At 39.1% G+C, this 22,980-nt stretch overlaps 1 pseudogene across 1 annotated transcript; it reads left to right on the top strand.

Moving 5' to 3' along the window:
* Positions 1–253: 253 nt before the first annotated feature.
* LOC143586043 (uncharacterized) lies at positions 254–3,878 on the top strand (annotated as a pseudogene). Its single transcript, XR_013144643.1, has 7 exons — positions 254–375; positions 1,738–1,878; positions 1,984–2,097; positions 2,176–2,349; positions 2,433–2,548; positions 2,625–2,706; positions 3,021–3,878. The product of XR_013144643.1 is annotated as an uncharacterized LOC143586043 (transcript).
* Positions 3,879–22,980: the final 19,102 nt, after the last annotated feature.

A 22,980-nucleotide genomic window follows, 5' to 3' on the forward strand; every position in this document is an offset into this window, starting at 1 on the left:
AATGGCTGCTGCTGCTGCTGCTGCTGCTGCTTCCATCAACACCGCCTTCCTTCCACTTCACAAACTCCGATCACCGGTTTCCGTTTCACCAAACCCCAAACTCTCGTTAAAACCGAAGGTTGTTTCCGGTGGCGGAGTGGTGAAGGAGCAAGACGTGATAGAGTGATGATATTACGGATCATCAAGTGGTGAGTGAGATTGAAGATGGTGATACGTGGGAGTGAAGGAAGATTGTCGTTTGAAGGGAGTGAGGTTGTGGAAGGTGAGAGGAGTTTTGAGAAGCTGATGGATAGAGGCATTAATGCTACCATTGTGTTGGCTGCTGGCACTTTTGGGATTACCAAGTTGCTTACTATTGATTATGATTATTGACATGTGACTTTCTTATTTTACCCCTCAATTCTTTATATTCATAATAATTATGCAAATTATGTGGTACAGATGGTTTAGTTTTTTTAATATTTTGAACCTGAAAGAAGTGATTTTTAGAAACAATTTGGGTTCGAATTCGGCAAATCGGGTTGTTGAATCTTGTGAAAGAAAGTTTAGTTTTGGTGGTAAAAAATTGGGGCTTTATTTTATTGTTTTATCATGCTAAAAGTCTAGATTTTTATTATTAGTTAGATGCTTGTAGGTGTTGTTGCAACAAAGATAGAGTGATTTGAGTCTTTGAAACGGGTCGGTTCTTGTAGCCTGGAGATATAATTGGCTTATCCCATACTCCCATATGAGTTTGGGTCTGCCTCTGCCCCTCCTCTCCTCCATTGATTCGTTTTCATGGTTCTTATTGAAGCCGTTGTTTGTCTTCTCAGCACTAGACTTAAGGCTACCTCTTAACTATTTAGACTTAAGGCTACCTCTCAACCATTAAGAGGCTATGAACCATTAAGAGGCTACCAAACAGCAAACCATGTCAACTTCATTTTTCTCTATCTTTTTGGAGATACATGGTACGGTCTAACCTTGCGTGTCCACACATCCACCTCAGCGTCCTCATATATGCTACTTCCGTCTTTCGCGTTTGTGTCTTCTTGATGGCCTAGCAATTGGTTTCTTATAACATAGCCAGTCAGACTGCAATCTATAGAATTTTCCCTTAAATCCTGTCGGGAATCTCTTGTCACAATTTACCAACCTGCTTGAACACGCTATGCTACATCACAGTCTGTATCTCTTATCACTCTTGACAATTGACCCTGAACACATGAACCTGGTTGTTTGTGTGTATTGGGTAAAAGCTCAATGGGTCGAGTTGGTTCGGGACTAAGCACAAATATTGAGCCCCATAGAGGATACGTCTACATTAGCTTTTGTTGATTGTCTAGTTAACTTGTGTTACTTGGGCTGATGTGAGTTTGTTTTTCCCAATCATTAGCTGCTTTGTTTTGGCTCTAGAATTATAATCTTCTTAATTATGTAGGGTCAAAATAATACGAAAATGGACAAGCTAATGATACAAATGTCAACTTAAGTAGTGATATGTAGCTTTCACGACCTAATTATACAAGTTGGTTTTAGTTACAAAGTCTATTTCAAACGCTCACGGCGCATTTACACACTCTAGGGTACCATGTTTAGGCTTTATTACATAGTTTGGAGTCACTTTTAGGCCCCATTATTAGTGATGTAACACGAAGATCAGATTAATGCTGTTTGAGCAGTGATCAGAGTTGATGGATTCGAAAAGTTAGATCAGTTGATTTATATATCTCACTCATTGTATCCTTCATTTCACAGGGTTGGACCATATATGAAATATTGAGATATGCGCCTCAACACAATTGGAGTGCATACAAAGAAGCTCTTAAACAAAATACACTTTTGGCAAAAATGATGATAAGTGGAGTTTTATATTCAATAGGGGATTGGATTGCACAGGTTCATTCGTTTTTTTCTTTAAAACCGCTTTTTTATTTCAATTTTGTCAAAAATGATGATAACTATCTCAAGTAACTAATGATTTAATTATTATCAAACTTGCAGTGTTGTGAAGGAAAACCATTATTGGAGTTTGATCGCACTCGCATGTTCAGGTCTGGTCTTGTGGGCTTCACTCTACACGGATCACTCTCTCACTACTATTATTATTTCTGTGAGGTAAATAGCTTAATTTTCAGCTTATTATCTGATTATTTTGGGATCAAATAATAAATAAAATTCTTATTTTTTTTTCAGGCACTTTTCCCCTTTCAAGATTGGTGGGTTGTACCTGTTAAAGTAGCCTTTGATCAAACCGCATGGTCGGCCGTATGGAACAGTATTTATTTTGTTGTTCTGGGACTTTTACGGTTTGACTCACCGTTGACTATTTTTAATGAGTTAAAGGCAACATTTTTTCCCATGTTAACTGTAAGTAGACATTAAATTCCTATTATTTGTCATAAAAACATCAAATATGATTGTGCATAACATTTTTTAAAACTTTTTATTAGGCGGGGTGGAAGCTTTGGCCATTAGCTCATATTATAACGTATGGTGTCGTACCTGTTGAACAAAGACTCCTGTGGGTCGATTGTGTTGAGCTGATTTGGGTCACAATACTTTCAACGTAAGGATCTTGTGGAATTTTTAAATTTTATTAATAATTAATGTGTTGATAATAAATGTTCTTGTGTTTTTGACAGTTTATCGAATGAGAAATCAGAAGCAAGGATATCAGATGCACCCACGGAACCAAATGTAATTTAATCTTTTGAATCTTCAGAGGTATGCCAACACAAAAACGAAGCACATAAAAGTTTAAATAGGTCGGTGGGTCAACAAACTCGGGTTCTGGCAAAACTCGGTCAGGTTGGAACCGGTTTTGAGGGGGGGTGGGGGTGGACTGGCTTTGACCTGGTCAAATCGGTTTCAACGTGTAGGGTTACAACCCATTTTTAGCTAATTGGTCCGTTCATGAGTAACGAATCTAGATCATCACTTCTGGTTCTTAATATGACTGTTACTGTTTTATGATTGCTGCATATAATCATCACCAATCATATCATTAACCAATTTTCTTGATCTTTTTATATTATCAGGAATAGATAACCAAAACCGCACAATTTCTCCATTATCGGTGACACGAAGTGTGTGTGATCTAGAAACATTGCAAGAGAAGGCAAAATGGTTTGAGCAGATTATTATCTGTTTATATCATTATATGTGTATATATCACTCTCCCTTGTTCATTTTTTTCCCGTTTCTGGTAGAATTTAACTATATATAGTGAGGGTATTGAAAATTCAAGAAAACACTGTAAAAGTTTACATTTTTAGCAATTTGTATAGTTATGATAAACTGAAAATCTTGTAACGGAAGTGCATACACAAAAGATATGATCTAAATATCCATGGACATGACGGAGAGCCGACTTGGTGTTGGCCGGAAGTCAAACCACCGCCAGGTAAGTCTACGAGCGGGTGGAGTCAACGCCCTCCTCACCATCTCTTTGCTGGCATGGTGCCGCTTGTAAGCCGCCGTCTTGTGGGTAAGGGTGATCATCTTTGCTTGCGGTGATGGGGTGGAGTTGTTGAACAAATCCTGATAGTTTTTGAGGGAAAGAGGTGACCCTTTTGGTGGAGAAGGGTGGTGCCGCCTGCTGGCGTTGGTGGTGGTCTCTTTCTTGATGATCATATATGTGATTATTAGTTGAGGAAGAAAGGTATATGTGTGTTATTACTAAGCTTTGGTGATGAAAACTATGGGTTTGATTAAAACTTGAAAAGGTTTGATTTTTCAATGGGAAGAGATGGGTGAGCGGCATATTCTTGGTTGGCCAAGGCTTGTTCTTCCTTGGTTTTCTTTTGAAATTTTGACTTTGACTAAGTTGTTGAAATTTTGACTTTGAAAGAATAACATCTCCAATAATCAATAACTTATTAATTATTATGATGTTATCTAGTTTCTAGCTATGGTAATAAAAAAACTATAATTAATGGGTCATTAGAAAACTTTCCACATTTCTGTTATCTTTTAAGTTTGTGCATCTAACCTACCTCCCGTAACCCTACCTCCCGGCCGCCCGCCTCACCTCCCGTAACCCCGCCTCTCTTCCGCCCGCCTCACCTCCGACAGTCTCCGCCAGTCTCTCTCCCGTAACCCTACCTCCCGGCCAGTTTCTCTCCCGTAACCCTTCCTCCCGACCGCCGCCACTATTCCCTCTCACCGGAAATCCTCCCCTCCACCTCACCTCCCGGCCCACCACCCTCCACAGTCGCCGCCCCAACCCAGCCTCACCTCAGTCACCACCACTATTCCCTCTCTCCGCCTCACCTCAGTCACCCCAGTCCCCCCCCCTGCTGCTTTGACCACGACCCTTGGCGGCATGGATTCAGAAGAATGGGAACATCCACGTAATCGGAAAGGGAAACGGAATGGTCATCAGGCTCAAGGTAATAACAAGGTTTTATCGAAGTTTTTTGTCTCAAATCTTCCCCCAAAGTGTTCTTCGCAAGACTTAAAAGATGTTATGGGTAGCTTTGGTCGTTACGAAGGTTCCTATATTGCTAGGAAGCTGGATAAATGGGGCAAGAGGTTTGCTTTCGTATCGTTTTCCGAGGTGAAAGATGTCAAACGGTTGGAAGATGAGTTATCAGACGTATGGATCGGTTCGTATAAGTTGTTTATTGCGATTGCTCGGTTTGTGGATGGTGGGAATCTACATAGACCCGATTCTGGTAATAGGAGGAAGACGGCCTCGGTCCCTGTTTATAGGCATGCAAATCCTAGTGGTCAAACAAACCCTAGTTCCGAAGGATCCGATAGGAATGGGGTTCCTTATGCATCAGTTGGTAATGGGCGTTCCTTTGTTGATTCCTTGTTAAATCGGAACAAAGTAGATGAGATTAAGGTGGATGATTCGGTGGAACGGTTTTCTCATTGGAAGGGATGTGCTCTTACGGGGAGGGTGGTGAATCTTCACACGTTAACGTCTCTGAAAAAGTTGGTTCGGAAGCATGGTTGGAGATCATTAGAGATTAAGTATCTGGGAGGGCTTTCAGTGGTGTTGGTATTCTACGTTAGTGGGGATAGGGATGCCTTTCTGAATAACAAAGACAAATGGTCAGATTGGTTTGAGTTTTTAGAACCTTGGTCTGATAGAAATGGAGTGGAGGAGGGTCGGATCGCCTGGCTCCAAGTTCATGGGGTTCCGGCTCAGTTGGTGTTAGACGAGGTTTTCGATTTGATTGGAAGCAGATTTGGCAAGGTGGTTCAACCGGCTTCCTTATCAGGTGAAGAGAACAACTTATCGTATACTCTCATCGGTGTGTTGAGTAAACAGTGCAAACGGATTGTGGACCGGGTGGACATTAATTGGAGGGGAAAAATTTTTAAAGTGTGGGTGGATGAAGATGTAGGGGAATGGATACCGGAATGTGTAGTAGAGTTTGAAGAGGATGATGGTCCCGTTTTACCGGAGGAGGATAAGTGTGATGATAATATCGTGCAGGATGAGCCCCGTAATGTGCATCGTGAAGAGGGCGAAGGTTCTCAAGCTAACGAGTTTTCTGTCAGGGAACATGCTGTTAATGGGTTGGATGGTTGTGTGAACGATAATTCTAACGTGATGGTCGGTGAATTTTCGAACTCCTATGATCTTTCTAATGAGGAGGCGGTTGAGAATGGTAACGTTGATAGCACTAACGTTTCTGTGTTGAAAGGCAAGGGACATAAGAAGTTCAGACGGAAGTCTTTATTTTCTAATCGAAGTGGGGGTAGTGGTTCTAGGGAGCGTCCTAAGAAGAGACCAAGGGAGGATAAAGATATGTTTGATCTTGATAGGTTTATCGGTATTATGCACGTGCCTTCGGATGTTACTAGGGGTATCGAGACAGGTGTTGAAGGAGAGTTCTTAACACCGGATCTTAACAAAGGGATGTCTACTAATACGGAGGTGGTTCGAGACATCGAGGGAGAGTCTGAGGAGGCCTCGATGATTGGTAGAGGTATAGATCCGGTGCAACATCAAGGTCCGATTGAGGTGGAGTTGGAGAAGACCATTGAGCTGAGTAAGGCGTTAGGCGTTGAGAATTTGCAAGATTTTGTTTCTAATGTTAGAGAGGTTCTTGTTTCCGAAGGCTATCAAGATGGTGTTCAATGAATGTTTTTTCTCTGAACATCCGTGGGTTAGGGAGTTCTAGCAAAGCCGATTGGATTCGAGGTCTTCGAGTCCATCACGAGATTAGTTTTATTGTCTTACAAGAGTCGCAATTTGTTTCCTTGGATTCTGTGGATGTGGGTCGGTTTTGGGGTTATGGTGAGTATTCTTTTGATTGGGTTCCTTCATCTGGAAGGTCGGGTGGGTTATTATCGATCTGGGATTCTCAAGTCTTTCGTATGGAAAGGGTGGTCAAGAATAATAATTGGCTTCTTGTTTCGGGCACTGTGAAAGGAAAGAGTAGCTCATATCATATTCTCAATGTTTATTCTCCTCAAAATCAAGTTACTAAAAGAGCTCTTTGGGGGGAAATTCGTGATTTGATCGAGGAGGGTAATGGGAGGTGGATTGTGGCAGGAGATTTTAACTCGGTTCGGTGTGCTGAGGATAGGCGGAATTCTTTGTTTAATGTGGGTGAGGCCAATGAGTTTAACGACTTCATTGATGATTCGAATCTTCACGAGTATTCCTTGAAAGGGAGGCGTTTTACTTTTGTCGCAGGAAATAAATTAAGCCGTATTGACAGAATCTTCGTTAATTGGGATTTTTTTATGGAATGGCCGTGTGCGGAGTATATTGCTCTCGAGAGGAATAAGCCGGATCATAGTCCGTTGGTTTTGAAAATTGGTTCTTCCAAGAACTATGGTCCCAAACCGTTTAGGTTTTTCAATTCATGGCTTGGTAGAGAGGATTTTGGGACGTTGGTTAAGAAGACGCTTGTTGATGGCTCGTTTCATGGTTCTCCGGACGCGAGATTGCTGTGTAAATTTAAAGCTTTGCGTGCTGCTATTACTAGATGGGCGATCGATTGTAAAGCCAAAGAAAAGGAGGAAAGGGTTTTATTGGAGCAAGAGTTGCGGGACTTGGACCAAACCTTGGAGGTCCGGGATTTGTTGGAAGAAGAGACATGGTCTTTAAGCGAAATTAAAAGACGGCTAGGCGAGTTGGATAATCATTATTACCGGGATTTGAAGCAAAAGGCTCGTTGTAATTGGGCGATTCATGGAGACGAAAATTCTCGATTTTTTCACGGTTTTATTAATAAACGTAAAGTTTCAAATTATTTTCCGGGTTTGGAAGTGAATGGGGCGTGGGAAACAAACCCGGTTCTCATTAAAAAGGAAGTTTTGCGATTCTTTGCTGGTAAGTTTAAAGAATCTATTACACTCCGGCCTCGGTTGATTGGATATGGGTTTTCGGTCTTGTCTTCGGTGGAGGCGGATTTTTTGATCAGTGATTTTTCCGTGCATGAGATCAAGAAGGCGGTTTTTGATTGCGGTGGTGACAAAGCTCCTGGGCCGGATGGTTTTAATTTTAGGTTCATTCGGTTTTTTTGGGAGTTGTTCGAGAAGGATTTTGTGGATATTCTTGATCATTTTCATAAGGTTAAAAGTTTTTGCTCGGGGGTTGGTTCGTCTTTTATCACCTTAATTCCTAAGGTAAACAATCCGTCTTCTTTGGGGGATTTTAGACCGATAAGTCTCATTGGTTGTATCTTAAAGACTGTGTCGAAGGTGTTAGTGAATCGACTCAAAACGGTTATGAATAAGATTGTCTCAGAGCATCAGTCGGCTTTCTTATCCGGGAGATATATTCTTGATGGCCCTTTGGTGGCTAGTGAGGTTATTGCTTGGGCTAAAAAGAGGGAAAGAAGAATTTTTATGTTCAAGATTGACTTCGATAAAGCCTTTGATAATGTGAATTGGGAGTTCTTGTTGTCGGTTCTTTCTCAGATGGGTTTTCCTTCGGTCTGGTGCGATTGGATTAGTGGTATCTTGTTGGCGAGCAGATCGTCTGTTCTTGTTAATGGATCTCCTACTTTCGAATTTGGATGTCATAAAGGCATTCGTCAAGGTGACCCGCTATCGCCTTTTCTTTTTATTATTATGATGGAGGCTTTTTCAGGTATGTTGAAACAAGCCTGTGATATAGGTGCGTTTCATGGTATTACTCTTCCTAACGAAGGTCCTACTTTATCCCATCTTTTTTATGCGGATGATGCTATGATTATGGGAGAGTGGTCTTCTTTTAATTTTGATAACTTGAAACGTATTCTTCGCATATTTTACTTGTGTTCGGGGCTAAAGATTAATCTCTATAAATCAGTGTTATTTGGAGTAGGTGTAGAAGATGGTGAGATCGATATCCAAGCCGGTTTCATGGGTTGTAAGCCGGGTAGAATCCCGTTTACTTATCTTGGGATTATGGTTGGAGCTAACATGAATAGGGTGGTTAATTGGGAACCGGTTGTGTCCAAGTTCAAGAAGAGGCTTTCTAAATGGAAAGTTAATTCGTTATCTATTGCTGGTCGGTTAACCCTTATTAAATCGGTGCTGGATAGTCTTCCCACTTATTATTTTTCGCTTTTTAAGGCACCCAAGAAGGTTACCAATGATTTAGAAGCTTTGATGAGAAGGTTCTTATGGGGAGGTTCGGATGAAGTGAGGAAGATGTCTTGGGTGGCTTGGGAGGTAGTCACCAAACCTATAAAAGAAGGGGGTTTAGGTATCGCTCGTTTAGAGGTTAATAATCAAGCGCTGATTACTAAATGGCTTGGGAGATTTCTAAATGATCAGCACGCGATGTGGAGAAGAGTAGTGTTGTCTATTCACGGGACCTCGCGCTGTTGGGGGCTTGCTCCGGTTAATAATGGGGTTCCCGGGGTTTGGAAGAATTGTGTTATGTTCTGGAACAAATTTAAGGTTGATGGTGTGGGTTTTAATAGAGTGATCCGGGCCACAGTCGGGAATGGTCGCCAAGTTAGGTTTTGGACGGATTTGTGGTTGGGTTCGGCGTCGGTTATGGACAAGTATCCGTCCTTATATGCGGTAGAAAAACATAAAAATGTCTTGTTAGCTGATCGGTTGGTGGTCACTGGATCTTCTCGTCGCATTGTGTGGGATTGGATTAGAGCTCCTTGCTCCCATCAGGAGGTGAGCGAGAAGCAGGAGTTGGAAGATCTCCTTCAAGGGGTGGTGATGGTTGACCGTGAAGATTCATGGTCTTGGGCGGTTGGTAGCTGCAAAGAGTTTGAGGTTTCGGCGATTAAAAGATGGATGGTGCGGTCCGTTGTGGACGCTGGGAGTTCAAGTTTCCAATGGAGCGATTGGGTCACGAAAAAATGTAATATTTTTATGTGGAGGGCCGTTCTGGATAGCCTTCCAACCAAGCAGGCTTTAGCTAGACGTCATTTGTATTGTGATGATCATAGTTGCGCTTTATGTGAGAGTAATGAAGAATCGCTCGAGCACTTGTTAACCGGGTGTTCCATTTCTATGGCCGTTTGGAATGTGATTGGTTCATGGTGCAACATCCCTAGACTATTTGTTTTTCATGTCAATGATTTGGTGGAAGTGCATAAGGTTTGTGGTGCGACGGGGAATAAAAGATTGATTATTCATGGAATTGTCATCATTACTTGTTGGAGGATTTGGCGGGCTAGGAATGAAAAGATTTTTTCGGGCAAGAGCACTAACGTGGCAGAAATGGTTGCGGATATAAAATCTTTGGGTTTTCTTTGGTACAAAAATAGATCTAAGATAGGGGTGGTGGATTGGAAAAGTTGGTGTTTATTTGATGTAACGTGATTGTTGGTTTTGGTTTTTGGATTTCAGCGTCTTTCTCCGTCTTGGTGATAGTCGTTGGTTGTGTCTTTTTTTAATGAAAGTCAATTTTCAAAAAAAAAAAAAAAAATCTAGGGGTGATCATGCATATGGGTGCTTTTTAATGTTTGTATAAGTCTTTAGGTGTGTCAGGTAGATATATAAAGCAGGATTAGTTAATAAAGGTTATAATCGAAGAGAGGTTGGATTTTGAAGAAGACATTCTCTCTTGTGGTAAAGATGGTAATTGTGAGGTGTACATTTGTCTAAATGTTCGTAAGGGGTGGTCTTTGTTTCAGTCGGATGTAAACAATGTTTTCTTATATGAAAATTTAATTGAAGAATTTTATATGAACTTACCTAAAGGGAATTATCCGAAGGAGAAACAAATGTGTGTAAACTGGTCAAGTCATTGTATGGTCAAAATAATGATTATTCTCTATTTGCTAAAGAAGATAACTATGTGCTTATTGTCGTACTTGTCTATCTTGATGACATTTTACGATTCTGATTATGATAGTGATGATTCCGAGACTGATGAAGTAACATGTTTTTGAGTTCAAATTAAGTTTGCGATTAAAGATTTGGATGAGTTGAAGCATTTTCTTGAATATAGGTGGTTTAGATTGCTGGCCTGTAAACCTGTGAATACTCCAATGATAATGCAAAAGACTCCAATACTCTTTTAGAAAGATGTTACTCAGTATCAAAAGTTAATATATCTCACTTTCACAAAAGTTAATATATCTCACTTTCACTAGGCATGATATCTTTTTTATTGTTCGATGTTTGTATTTTGCACTTCTCATATGCAAATAATTTCAAGGGTGTTAAGATACTCAAAATTTTCTCATATTAAGGGAATTTTATTTTCAAAATGCGAGTATTTAACGGTGAATAGTGTAACATTCCGTTTTCTTGTTTCGATTAATAAAAAAAATATGAGTCATTATGAGTCGGGCTAGTGTTTGGGTTAAATAGATATGGGTTATGGACTTGGATTAAAAAGTAAGGAAGAAAATACCATGGGCTTAAGCCCATGACCCATAGTATATAAACTAAATTAATGCATTAATCCATTGATTTCCACTAATTCCATACACCATCAAAAACACACACTTAAGTTCTCTCTCATATTTCTCTCTTTCTCTAACCGAAACCAAGAAGAAGAACCGATTCCGACCCGAGGTAATGATAGTATGATATTGTATGGATCCAAACCCGCTAGATCTAGTCGCGAAATGACGAGCCGACATCCTAAACCGTTAAAGTCACGATATCTGGACGGAATCGGGTAAGAACCGGTCAAAAGATGAGCTTAGGGGTCACCCTAGTTCAGATCTGGATCAAATGGGACGAAAAACGGTGAAAAACAGTGCGAAAATACGTTTTTCAGGTCACCGCCCGTTTTTCCGGCACGGCGGCCCCGGAAAGGCGACATACGAGAATAGGGAATGTCAGAGAATGTTCCTGACATTCTCTGACCTAACCCTAGTTCGTTAGCGGAGACATAATGAATTAGCAAGTAATTCGTTATGCTCATTCGTTAAGAAAAAGTAATGAATAAGCTTTAATTCATTAAGCCATTCGTTGAGTAATTCGTTAACGGAGAACTGACGAATGAACCCCTAGTTCGTTATAAGGTTCAGTTCGTTATAAAGGTTCAATTCGTTATAAAGTCTATTCGTCAAGAAGTAACGAACGAGCCCCATTCGTTAAGGAACTGGATAACGAATTAGAGTTTGAAAGAAGACAGAAAGGTCCCTGGACTTAGAATAAAATGGATTAATTACAAAGAAGCCCTCGAACTTTATGAGTTAGCAAATAAAATAATAAATTAGAATTCTAATGGAAAATGTGTTAAGACGGTTAATGGAAATAAAAATTTTCCAAGCTGACCTGGCAGCTCGAACCTAGCCAGGGGCTCTGCCCCTTGGACCCTGCTAGGGGATGACGCCCCTAGACACCGCTGCCAGGGGTGTTGCCTCAGGACCCCCGTTCGTTGAGGGTTATAATTAAATTAAAAATACGATATGGGTAGTGATAGTTAATTGATGCGGACGCATGGCAGGTGAGTAGGATGTGGCAGCTCGCTTGATGAGGACGCATGGCATGGAATTGAAGACACTATGTCACACCCCGACCAAAGGCGGCGGAACATGCTGAGGTGTAACGATTGCCCATAAGCACATGACACTAATTGAAGTGACAATATTTAACAAACTCATTTCATTTCACAACATCGAAAATGTCACATAACATATATTCATAAGTAGTCATAACAAGATATCACAAAATATAGCAAATCAAATATTGTTCATTTTACTAATATCCTAGAAGTCTTGACACGTTTTCTCCACAAGCTCGACTCAACCAAGATGCAAACCTGTAACATTTCATAAAATAAAGTTTATCAACACAAAGGTTGGTGAGCAATTCATAAGTTTGAGCATATAAATATAAGAAAGTGCCACAAAACTCATATACGAAACAATAAATAAAAGCAATAATTTGGGGATGCCAAATAGTCTAGGATTTTATAGTTACCGTTAATTGCATTACGTTAACGACACTTTGCTATAAGGGGATGCCAAATAGACTAGAATTTTATAGTTCCACCAACCAAAAGCGATAAACACATAGGCATATAATCATAGAACACCAAATCGAGCAATTATTCAAGTGAAGTATACAATGACGTTTGTGGTTTAAGATTTAAGATTTAAGTATAAAACATTTAGTTGAATAAGTATGAAATGTCACCCCCAAATCAAAATATGGACAACGGGGTATGAAAGTACTCATGTTCAAGTAATAAACTTGAAAGATGATAATTTGAAGATTTGCCGGAACGACGGGTTTAACGAACAGTGCCTAAAAGGAAAGAAGTTTCGGATTTAGAAAGGTTGTCTTGAAAGTCTTTAAGTAAAATAAATGTTGAGAAAAGTAAACAATTAAAGTTCAAGGTTTAAAATGTAACTATTTAAGAATTTATAATAATAACCCTTTAAAAATGTAAGTTTGCTCGAAACCGGGTTAAAGTATCTAACCTTAATATTTATTCAACCTATATTAAGTAATAAGGTGGGTAAAATGCAAGAATGCAAGTCCCTTTGGAATAAATATACTAAAACGGGTTTTAACGAGTGTTCGGGTTGTTGGTTCGGTCTTGACAATTGGTCAAACCCAAAGTCAACTTTCCAAAATATTAAATGTTATGAGATAACTCATAAAAATCCACTTATACTTAACCAAGTATGTAGATCTATTGTTTTAGAACTAACAACGTACGTTAAGTGAGTGTTCGGTTTTGTCGGTCCAAACTTTGTTATGAGATCAAGTTGGATCCAAAATTTCCAAGTACTTAAGAAAATAATTAAAATCAGTTTGTAAACTATATTTAAATAAATGTACAAGTCTTGATAGCTAAAAACACACTTGTGTGTCTTAAGCGAGTGAAAATCGGTTTAGTTCGGTTTGGTTAGGTTACCATCTCACAAATAGTTCATAGATGGTTTCCACATGCACAAACATCCAAGAACTTGTATGATAATGTATAAATAAAAATACTTAAGTTTTACAACTAAAAAGTTAACAATAAAGTCTTTAAACAAAAGTTCGGTTTTCGGTTCGGAACTAGTTTCGGGTTAAGACCGAGTTTAGAATCCACAAACCCATAACCATGGAACTCATAAAATTGATTTTTATAAACTGATATCTAACATTAAACATGTTTAAAACAAGTATTTAACTAAAACTAGTAAGCAAAGTTCGGTTTACGGTTTAGAGCTATTTACGATTAAACCGAAGCATAGACCCTTAAACCCATAACCATGGAACTTATAAATAAACTAAAATGAGCATAAGTTAAGCATGATTAGTATGTATAAACAAGTTATATAAGTATATATATATCAAGAACACGAAGTTCTCCATGAAGCCTTGCTTTACAAGTGTCACACCCCAGACCACGGCCTAGGCGTGTCACACCTATGTTGGTACCACATTTTTAATTAAATCAGAGTTACGTTAAATAGCGGAAGTCTTTATAAACTTGTGGATTTAAAATGTAATATTTACATATACAAAAAGACAGGATTTAAAAGTTTCCCGTTTGATGTCTAAAGATTACTTGTTTTAACTTTACAAAACCACCATTAACATTATATTAAGTTTAAACAAAAAGATCTGAGCCACCGGATATCTTGCACTTCGTCATTCCAAGTGCTACCCTTGATCACCTGAAAAAATGGAAGAAAATACGTCAGCAACGAATGCTGGTGAATATGCTGACGCTAAAAATATTTTCTTTACTTAATCACCCCTCAAGACTACGTAGGTCTCGGCCCAACGTGGCTTAGGAATAATCAAGTTAAAACAATACAATTTATAAACTCAAGTCTCTATACTCGGTTCCCCCAGCAAACACCGCAGCGTTCGACTAGTTGAGTGCCTATACGTATACACAAGGTCATACTCCCCGCAGGCGAGCGTAATTGTGACCAGGTGTGATGTGCCCATCACATATGAAAGGATCCAGACAAAAATACACGATAGCCTGAGGCCAGTATTTATACCCTTGTTTAAAAATGTTTTAGAGACACTTAGTCTCATGTAAAGTTTTTCATATAACACGTTGACTTGTTTGAAAACAAGTTTGTAAAAGTTGGGGCATATTCACCTTTTGATTTGGATTGGGTTCAAACACCGTCCGAGGGTCTTTCCCTTTGCTATCTCGCACCTATAGTACGAGTATAACCAATTGTTAGTCGGATATACAATACGGCTTAAGACCTTTAGTCTTATTTTATAAACTTTACCTCGATGAACCTTTAGTTCAAATCTCTTTTACTTAAAAACCTTTAGTTTTAAAGTAATTTATAAACCTTTAGTTTATTTATAAAACCCTACGTTTCTTCTTTTCTAAGAAACGTATTATTTAAGAATAGTTATTATTACTTAAATAATATTTTCATAACAAAGAATATATATACTTACACACACACACAAACACACACACACACACACACACACACACACACATATATATATATCAATATTCACAATCTTATCTTTTATTCTTTCTTTGTTATGTTTTCTTTTATTTTATCGAGGTATCGAGTTAAAGTTTAAGCCTTTTATAATATTTTATTATTATTTGCATTGGTGTTACGCCTACCTTTGTTGGCTTATAGAAACCCTAATTACTCGAGCAGCACTCCAACGCCGCTTCACCTTCTTCTCGTTCAACCCTTTTCTCTTGTTATCATTTCCTTGGTACGACAAACACCAATCTTTCACCACTTGTCGGCACGCCTTACGAGACTCACCATCTTGATATCGAGATATGACAAACACCTCCTTGGCCGATACGTCGGTGTAGAGTGGCACGAACTTTGAGGAAACGTTGGCACGAAAAACGGGATAACGATCGGAAATTGGCACGAACTTCGAGGTACGATATATGAGTCTAGAGAGATGTTTTAGTGAGAGAGATGAGAGCTGATTTGGGATGCAAGAATGAAATCCCGACCTTGCTATTTATAGGCAAAACCTGGAAGCCCATCGTGATACGCGATGGCCTCCTGGTCACCCGTCGCGTATCGCGACGTAGCCTAGGCCAGTCACCATATAGGTCTGCCACGTGGCACCACGTGGCAGTCGGTGTGCCACGTGTTGACACATGGCGGACGACGTGCCACGTTTAGCCACGTGTCGGGACAGGTGGCAGACGGTGTGCCACGTGTGGACACGTGGCAGAACGTGTGCCAAAGGTGTCAGACCACGTCATCGCGATACATGTGACGTAGGTTCCACGACAATCGCGTATCGCCGTTGACCTTCTTCTAGAATATTTGACTAAGCCCTTCGCGATACGCGATTGGCTTGTCCTTTTTCCCGTCGCGTATCACGATCGAACAGAAAATCAGAATTTTTATTTTAAGTCCTAAGGTTTGGAATTTTGACACTTTTGGTCCCTAGACTTTGGAAAGTTGACATTTTGAACTTGGAATTTTCACGATGTTACATCCTCCCCACCTTGAAATAAATCTCGTCCTCGAGATTTCATTCTTTAGAATAGATGGGGGTATTTTTTTTTATTTCAGATTCGAGTTCCCATGTATACTCAGGCATTCTTCTTGAGTCCCATTTGACTTTCACAATTTTCAATGTTCGTCTTTTCAATTTCTTTATTTTCGAATCTTCTATTTGACTTGGCTTTTCAACAAATTTTAAATTTTCGTTTATTTCGACATATTTTAAAGGCATGGATAGAGATTCGTCGGCTAGACATTTTCGCAGATTTGAGACATGGAATACGTCGTGTATCCCTTGCATTTCCTCAGGCAGTCGCAAACGGTATGCAACAGTACCAATTCGTTCAAGTACCTCGAAGGGTCCAACGAATCGAGGACTTAGCTTTCCTTTCTTACCGAAGCGAACGATGCCTCTCCATGGCGAGACTTTTAAAAGAACTTTGTCACCTACATTAAATTCCAAAGGCTTACGACGGACATCGGCGTAACTCTTTTGGCGATCACGTGCCGTCTTAAGTCGTTCTCGGATTTGAAGAATCTTGTCGTGGTTTCTTGGACTATCTCGGGTCCAGATAATTGATTGTCTCCGGTTTCAGACCAACACACGGGCGTTCTACATTTACGACCATATAGCGCCTCGAATGGTGCGGCTTGAATACTTGTATGATAGCTATTGTTGTACGAGAATTCCATTAGGGGTAAGTGGTCATCCCAACTTCCACCTAAGTCGATCACACAAGCACGGAGCATGTCTTCCAACGTTTGGATTGTCCTTTCGCTTTGCCCATCAGTTTGCAGATGATAGGCAGTGCTAAGGTTTACCTTTGTGCCTAAGGCTTGTTGGAAGCTTTTACAGAAATGAGACGTAAAACGACTGTCTTGATCAAAGATTATAGATAGCGGTACTCCATGCAAAGCAACAATGTTGTTTACATAGATACGCGCTAATCTATCCATTGAGTATGATTCATTGATGGGTATGAAATGTGCGGATTTTGTCAATCGATCCACAATAACCCAAATTGCATTGTGTTGTCGAGTCGTTTTAGGGAGTTTAGTAATAAAATTCATGGTAACTAACTCCCACTTCCATACGGGAAGTTCGGGTTGCTGAAGCAATCCTGAAGGCTTTTGGTGTTCAGCCTTGACTTTCAAACACGTTAGACATTTCGCAAAAGGCGAAGCGATGTCCTTTTTCATCCCATTCCACCATTAGTTTGGTTTGAGATTTTGATACATTTTATCACTACCGGGGTGCATCATGTACTTGGACTTATGAGCTTCGTTCATATTTTTCTCACGCAAGTCTCCAATAGTTGGTACCCAAATCCTATTCCCGAGTCTAAGGATACCATCGTCACCCTTAACTAGTAAGTCAATGGTGCTGTTGCGAATTTATTCGGAGATCTTGTTATCATTGATCGCTTGAGTTTGGGCAGATTTGATTTGCTAGAAAAGATCGAGTTGAAGTTCTAGTCTTAATGCTCAGACTCTTTTTGTCATTTCATGCTCCTTATAACTTTAGGCATCGGCCACGACGTTGGCTTTGCCTTCATGATAAACGATCTCGCAGTCGTAGTCGTAGTCGTTGAGAGTTTCCATCCATCGTCGTTGTCGCATGTTAAGTTCTTTTTGATCGAAGATGTGCTTTAAGCTTTTATGATCAGTGTACATGGTAAATATTACTCCATAGAGATGGTGCCTCCATATCTTAAGTGCAAAGATTATGGTGCCTAACTCTAGATCGTGAGTTGTGTAGTTATTTTCGTGTACCTTGAGTTGACGAGAGGCATAGGCGACCACTTTCTTGCGTTGCATTAGTACACATCCAAAGCCGGAATGGGATGCGTCATTAAATACAACAAAGTCCTCAGTACCTTATGGCAAGGCCAGTATAGGTGCTTGGGTGAGTTTCTGTTTAAGTATATCGAATGCCTCTTGTTGCTTTGTTCCCCATCCATATTTAATGTTTTTACGTGTCAAGGAAGTTAGGGGAACGACTATACGAGAAACATTTTCAACGAACCTTCGATAATAGCCAGTCAATCCCAAGAAACTTCGGATCTCGGTTGGCGACTTTGGAATTTCCCACTTAGAGATGGCTTCGATTTTTGCGGGATCCACTTGAATACCATTCACATTTATGACATGCCCAAGAAATTGCACTTCGTGCAACAAGAACTCGCATTTTGAGAACTTGGCGTACAGTTTCTTGGTTATAAGTAATTCAAGTAAGGTTCAAAGATGGATTTCATGATCGGCCTTAGACTTAGAATAAATAAGTATGTCGTCGATGAATACGATAACTGTAACATCCCGAAATTTCTAAGGATAATATTAATTATATTAATTATTATTGGTGAGAAAGTTTACTCGGGTTAGCGGGGAAATAATTAAATAAAGTAGGAGTTAGTATGGGTCAGGCTAGTGTTGGGTAATGGATATGGGTTATGGACTTGGGAAAGAAGGAAGAGACCATGGGCTTAAGCCCATGATCCATAAGTATATAAACCTTAAATTCCCATTTTCCATTCATTTCACACATATTCTATACACCACCAAAACATACACTTAGCTCTCTCTCATATTGCTCTCTCTAAGCCGAAACTAAGAAGGAGAAGAAGGAGAACCGACTTCCGACCCGAGGTAATGATAGTATGATAGTGTAGAGATCCAAACCCGTTAGATTTAGTCATGAAACGACGATCCGACACCGTTAAACCGTTGAAGTCACGAGATCCGGGTGGAATCGGGTATAAACCGAGCCTAAGATGAGCTTAGAGATCACCCTAGCTCAGATCTGGATCGAACGGGACAAAAAACGGTGGTGAAACAAGCGAGATCTCGCTTTTCCGGCGAGATCCGTTATTCCGGCAACGGCGGCGCCGGAGAATGTGTGAACGAGGATGTTAGAATATTCTGATATTCTGACCTAACCCTAGTTCGTTAGTGGTGACTTAATGAACTAGAGGGCAATTCGTTACTCCATTTCGTTAAGAGGAAATACCGAAACAGAGGCAGTTCGTGTGTCAATTATTTAAGGGATGAATAACGAACTAACCCAGTTCGCTATATCAATTCGTTAACGAAGAATAACGAACTATATCTAGTTTGTTAAACAATTCGTTACGACAATTCACTAAGAAGAAGTAACGAACTAGCCTTAATTAGTTAAGGCCATTCGTTAAGCGAAGGACAGATGAACCCCATTCGTTATAGGGTTCACTCGTTAATCAGACGAATTCGTTATATGGTCCAATTCGTTAAAGACAGGGTAACGAACTAGAACTTTGGCAGAATTATAGATGGTCCCTGGACTTAAATAAGAAGGATATAATTATATATCGGCCCTTGGTCTTTGATAATTTATGAAAGATGCCTATAAAGGTTAACGAGTAACGATTTAACTAACCGGGTAATGATTCAATGAAGTAAAACCGGCTTAGACACGTAAGGCTAATTAAGTAGCAATGTGAATGGCTAGAGTAGTGTTTGATATTGCAATTATTAAACAGTTAGATGCGCACAGTGTCACACCCCGACTTAGGGCCTAGGTGTGTGACCAATAGTTGGTACCCGTTTTGTAAATATATCAGAGTCGCGGGTTTGTTTAGCGAAAGTCTTTAAATATAAATATTCATTTATAAAATGTTGGATTAAATATCCTTTCAATGTTTACAAAGCATGTTTGAGAAAATAAATTCTTTTCAGCGGAAGTCTTGAATAAAATATTATTATATTAAAAACTCGGGTTCAAATACCCATTTAATATCTCAAATACATTTCTTTAGAAAACATAATTCTTTATAATATTTTGAAATAAAATATCTGAGCCACCAGATAGCATCTAATGACTATAACTCAAATCTTCTATTCCTTCTTCCTTGTCTGTTCTAACCTTTCTTGTTTTCCTGTAAAATGGTTAGAAAATACGTCAGCACACAGCTGGTGAATTACGCTGACTCTTAAAAATCTTTTCAATACCTTTGTGAAACCAACAATAATACCTTTGTGACTACTCATTAGGCACCCAACTACATTGGGATCAAATTACCCTAAGTACCTTGTACAATTAATTATATACACTAATCATTTTTTATAAAGCTTCCGGAGACATGTTGATGATTTGCATGGCCTCAGGAAAATGCCGAGTCACCATTTATGAATGGATCCAGACACATGTATACTCTTAATCAGAGTGTCCGTTTCTTATTACTGTAACAAAAAGTTTTAAGGATTCGTAAATCCTATGCAAACATTCTGACTCTAAAAGAGTTTATAAAAGGTTTAGGGCGTATTCACCTTTTCTGTTTATAATCAGTTTCTGTTATTGATTCATGTTTTTTGTTTTCTTGTTCTTGTTCTGTTACCTCGGACCTATAGTACGAGAATAACTTTTGTATAAATAACTAGATCATCGATCTAGCTTCAGACCTTTAGTCCGTTTTGTATAGCTTTAACCTTGATAAAAACATTTGTTTGTATAAAAAATTTGGACCTTTAGTCCTCTTGTTTATTTACCAATCATATATTATGTTTCTTCTTTAGGAAGAAACGTCTATACTGAGTTTCTTCTTCAAGAAGTAACATTAATTTAACTATACACTTTGAATGTTATATTTCTTAAATAATAAAGAAATACTATTTTAATTATACTCTTTGTATATACTTGCTTACGTTTCTTAATAAAAAAGAAACAATATTTTGACTATAACCTTTGCTTTAGAAAAGTTATATAATACTTAATTGTAATCAAGGTTTGGCTATACCTCCGACTATGGTCTAAGCCATTTATAATAATAAAATAATAACTTAGGCAGAACCCCTACCTTGCACGGGTATTCGGAGTTAGATATTCCTAAGTTTATACGGGCAGCACTTCTACTCTATATGCACGTTTATCGAGGCGTTCTTGATCCACATTTCTTGGCACGCAAATCGAGATGATATTAGGGTGTCACCAAGTCATGCACGTACTTCAAAGCGGAATGTCGGGCTACTTTTGGTTGGCACGCACTTCGAGGTGATGATTGTCGGGTCGGTGGCACGCAAAACGGTGCTTGTCACGTAAAACGAGTTAGAGAGAGAGACAGTGGAATTTTAGAGAGAGAGAGTGTGTGGGAGGTGTGAGGGGAATGGTCATGAGCCTCCCCTTTTATTGTTGATTTTGAGTCCCATCGCGATACGCGATGGGCTCCTCTTTTAGCTGCGTCGCGTGATGTATATAAAAATATACATCTTTTTAGCATCAAATAATCTCTAAAAACTGCAACTCTATCGTATAATATAGTTAAAATAACTACTTATCATGTTAAAATGTATTTTCAGGTAAATCCTAGCCTCAAACGAAGAAACGAATGAAAAGCCAAAGAAAAACCAAAGAAAACAACAAAACATGGGGCTGTGCTTCAGGAAACATGGGGCTGTGCTTTTTGAAACAAAGGGCTGTGCTTTTTGAAACACGGGGCTGTGCTTTCAGGAAACACGGGGCCGTGCTTTTGGAAGCACGGGGTCGTGCTTACCTTTCAGAAACGACAAAAAGAATTAGCACATGTCAGTGAAAAGCACGGGGGCGTGCCTCACGAAGCACGGGGCCGTGCTTACCTTTCAGAAACGACAAAAAGAATTAGCACATGTCAGTAAAAAGCACGGGGGCGTGCCTCAGGAAGCACGGGGCCGTGCTTACCTTCCGGAAACGACAAAAAGAATTAGCACATGTCACTAAAAAGCACGGGGCCGTGGCCACGTCACAGAAAAGACAAAACAAATCTGGCACATGTCTTAAAAATGCACGGGGGCGTGCTCATCAAGCAGGGGGCCGTGCTTCACACTCCAGATTGCCTATAAATAGTGGCTCTTGTGACATTTGAAGAGTGTGCCTTGAAAAGAAATCTATTCGGTTCTCTCTTATAAAAACACACACTAACACTCACTTTGAAGATCTAGTGAAGAGTTTGAAGGCTTGGAGGTCATCACCATCAACCATCATCATCATCCATCATCATCATCATTAAGAAGGAAGATTCATCTACATTTGGTTAGATTGTTCCAAGTTTAATCATGTATTTGTTATTATCATTCATCTTAATGTTTATCATCATGCTCATTATGAGCTAAACTCCTTTTACCATCTAAAATCTATGAAGAAGCTTTGGTTTACTTGATAATTATATAAAACATGTGGTGTAGTCTAGTAAAGTACATGGTTATATTACAATTATCTTTTGATGAGAAATGTTTCACCATCTTAAATCACTAATTCAAAGTTGGTGGTTGTCAATTCCATTGGCAATCGTTCATGATCGATTCATGTTCTTGAAAGATAGAAATACCTTGATACATTATCGAAACATGGATCCTTAAATTGTACTTAGAAATGATGAGATATAAGTTATGATGTATTTTTCTAAACCTTGGTAATCCGAAAATGGCTTTGCTTAGGATATCAAATTAGTTACAGAAATCATATGTTAATGGAATGTGTAATTATAACCTACATAAATCAACCAAGGGGAGGTTGTGTGACTAAACTACAACCACCCGAAGTTGTTAGAATTGGTATTTGAGAAATCGAAGTCAATCCTAATCTTTCTACTTTACGAAACTACTTGCCAACTTAAATTGACATCAATGAGATGGCATGACATTAGGAAAGGGTGGACTTTAAAATGCGCATGCTATCTCCTTAGTGCCAAAGATGCTCACTTAAGGTTTAAGGAGCTATCTATCATATATTATTATGGCAAGTTTACCACATGTTCAAATATTATTTATCAATGCTAAAATGAAGTGGATTCTTGATCTTAGATGGTAACCTTCGCATAATTGAACAACTCGTTTAGAATCTCTTTTCTTGGTCACCTATATATTATATATATAAGTATTTATATTTTATAAGAAGTTTGAAGAAAATTAACCCCAAAATGATTAAAACCTTCGATTAAAGTAAAACAACGATTCATTATTAGAAAACATTTGTGTCCATGGATCGATACTTGGTTCTTACCAATACTATTCTACATATACGATAGGTACACTTGCCTATTTTGTGTGTGTTTAGTCTTAGTAGAAATCACTTTTATAAATTTAAAACACGATCTTGTGCAAAAGCAACTCATTCCATCCTTTTATATTTTATACCACACGCACGCACACATCATCGCGTATCGCGACGCCGCCATTTCTGCATGAATGCCACGTG

Source organism: Bidens hawaiensis, unplaced genomic scaffold, assembly GCF_021521415.1.
Source record: "Bidens hawaiensis isolate Kalapana, Puna unplaced genomic scaffold, B.hawaiensis_p1.1 tig00034282_1, whole genome shotgun sequence".
Taxonomy (NCBI): Eukaryota; Viridiplantae; Streptophyta; class Magnoliopsida; order Asterales; family Asteraceae; genus Bidens; species Bidens hawaiensis.